This window comes from Mus caroli, chromosome 12 (assembly GCF_900094665.2).
Source record: "Mus caroli chromosome 12, CAROLI_EIJ_v1.1, whole genome shotgun sequence".
Taxonomy (NCBI): domain Eukaryota; kingdom Metazoa; phylum Chordata; class Mammalia; order Rodentia; family Muridae; genus Mus; species Mus caroli.
In genome coordinates, this window is record NC_034581.1 from 44,586,488 (window position 1) to 44,589,593 (window position 3,106).

A 3,106-nucleotide genomic window follows, 5' to 3' on the forward strand; every position below is an offset into this window, starting at 1 on the left:
TGATGATTATGGATGTTGAACATTTTTTCAGGTGCTTCTCAGCCAGTTGGTATTCCTCAGTTGAGAATTCTTTGTTTAGCTCTGTACCCCATTTTTAATGGGGTTATTTGAATTTCTGGAGTCCAGCTTCTTGAGCTCTTTGTATATATTGGATATTAGGCATCAAAGTCACTTTGTTCTGTTTTGACAGCCACTTTCTGTAGAGGCACACTACAGTCTTTACATCTACAGGTATTTCAATAAAGCACGCATATCTATTTTACCTGTGAATTTTATAATTCTCCTCTTCTTAACAGTTCACTAATAGTCTACTACATAAATATACCACATTTTCCACATCGATTCATTGGTTAAAGGGTATCTATCCTATTTCTACCTCTAGAGTATTGGGAATAGAGCAGCAATAAACAAAGAGGCGCATGTATTATTTTAGTAGGTTGTAGAATTCTCTGGATGTATTCTGAATAGTACAGCTGGATTGTGTGTTGTGCTTATTTCTAGCTTCTTCAGAAACCTCCACAAAGTTTTATGGTGGCTGCCACAACAATGAACTTAGTGAACTCCCACAACAATGAACACCTGTCCGACTCTTCCCATATCTTTGGCAGCAGTTATCATCATTTGGGTTTGTTTGTTTATTTGTTTGTGGGTTTGGTTACTCTGTTTTGGAGATTTGTGTTTTAAGCTTTATTACTGTGACAAGATTAAAAAATCTCAAAGTAGTTTTAATTTTCAGTTTTATGATTATTTCTCATGAATGTTTCTCAGCTATTTACATTTAATTTTCAAAACTGTTGTTGAATTCTATATTTCATTTTTATTTTTATTGTTTTTTATCTTTGTTTAAGTTTCTGAGTTCCTTATATAGTCTATACTCCATCTCACTGTCAGGTACATAGGTGATAAAGTTATTTTCCCATCCTCTAGGCTGCCTCTTCATGAAAATTATGGTTCCTTTGCTAAACAGAAGAATATTTTTAATTTCATGGGGTGCCATTCATTGGGTTTTGAGCTAATTGTCTGTGCTATTAGGATGATGTCTAAAAAATACATTTTGTGTCTTAAGTTCAGATGCATTCCTTGTTCTCTTCTCTATCTGATCTATGTATTTTGACTTCCCTTGAGGTTCTTAATCTATTTGTAATTGAGTTTGGGAGATATTAAGGGATGAACATACAAGCTCATTCTTCCACATATCCCTAGCCAGTTTGATGGGTAACTTTTGAAGATGTCTTTTCTACAATGAGTATTGTTGTTCTCCTTATCAAAATTCCAGGGGCTGAAGAAATGTGGGTTGGTATGTGGGTTCTCATTTATATTCCACCTATCAGTGAATTGGTTTTTATAAAAATAACATGATGATTTTTTTTAAGTATACCTTTATAATATAACTTAAAATCTTGTGTGGGGATGCCTCCAACTGAGTTTTTGATATTTCATGACTATTTCAAATGTTTTATGTCATTTGTGTCTCCATATAAAATTTAAGTTTTTTTTTTTTTTTCAATTTCAGAGAGGGTTTGAATTGAAATTTTGATGGAGACTTCACTGAGTCTCTAGATGGTGTTTGGTAGTATGCTCATCTTCACATTAATTGTATCAATTCATGAGTTTGGAAAATATTTCCATCTTGAGCAATCTTCTTTGCTTTTTATTCTCAATGACTTAAAGTTTTCATTGTACAGGTTTTCCTGTACAATGCTTTTTATTCTCAATGCCTTAAAGTTTTCATTGTACAGGTCTTCCTGATCCGGACTTAGATTTATTCAGTTGATAGATAACAGATAGATAGATAGATAGATAGATAGATAGATAGATAGATAGATAGATAGATAGATGATAGATAGAGATAGGCAGAAAGACAGACAGACATATACACACAAACACACACAGACCTAGACTGACACACACACACACACAGACAGATAGATCTATATGCATTTGAGGCTATGGTGAACTTTGTGGTTCATGCAATTTTTCCCCAGTGTATTTTTTGTATACTTTGCCTATCTTTCCCTCTAGAAATTTCAGTCTCAGATCTTATATTAGCATCTTTGATTAATTTTGAAATTATATTTTGCAAGGAAAATAATATGATTCTAAGTCTATTGTTCTACACATAGCCATTTCTTTCAGCAGCACTTTTTTTTTATTGGAGATGTACTTTTGCCAATTTAAGTTTGTTACAAATTTGCCAAAATTTATGTAGCCATAAGAATGTAGTATTGGACCTTCATTTCTATTTCATTGATCTTCATAGTTATTTTGTATGAGTGAATTGTGTTTTGGTCATACAATACTGTGATGTGTAAAATATTGTTCCCTTTGTTAAAAATTACTTTGGGTGTTTTGGGTCTTTTACATTTCTATAAAATCTGAAAGCTTACATATTTTTTTAGTCTTGTAAAGAAAATAAATAGAAATTTGATGTAGATTGTCTTGAATGTATAATGACCACTATCTTCAGCAATACTGCTTTTTTTTTTTACATTATTGATTTTGTTCTTATGTAAACATGTGATGTCTTTCCATTTCCTAGTGTCATTTACCATTTCTACCACAATGTCTTTAAAGTTTAATTTTGGAGGCCTTACCTTTCCTTCATTGGGTTTACTTGTATGTACTTTTTGCATGTTGATATCATATTCTGCTATTTTGCTAAATACTTATTAGCTAGAAGTTTATCTAGTATAATCACTAGAGTCTCTTAAATAAACAGTCAAATCATTTGAGATAGGGATAATGTAAAATATTCCTTTTCTATTTATTTCATTATTGTTTTTTTTTTCTGTTCTATTGCTTCAGTTAAATCATGGGTAATATTTATAAGAATGAACACACTTGATTGCTTCCTTTTTTGTGAATTCACTATCATTTTTTTTCAAATTTAGTGTTATATTTTTTATAGGTTTACTCTGTAAGGTCTTTATGGTATTTTATATTAATAGTAGCCCCTTTCTTTAAAGTTTTTCCATGAAGCAATGTAGAAGAATTTTTGTTGTTGATTTGTTTGTATTGTTGTCTCCCTTCCTTTCTTTCTTTCTTTCTTTCTTTCTTTCTTTCTTTCTTTCTTTCTTTCTTTCTTTCTTTCTCTCTCTCTCTCTCT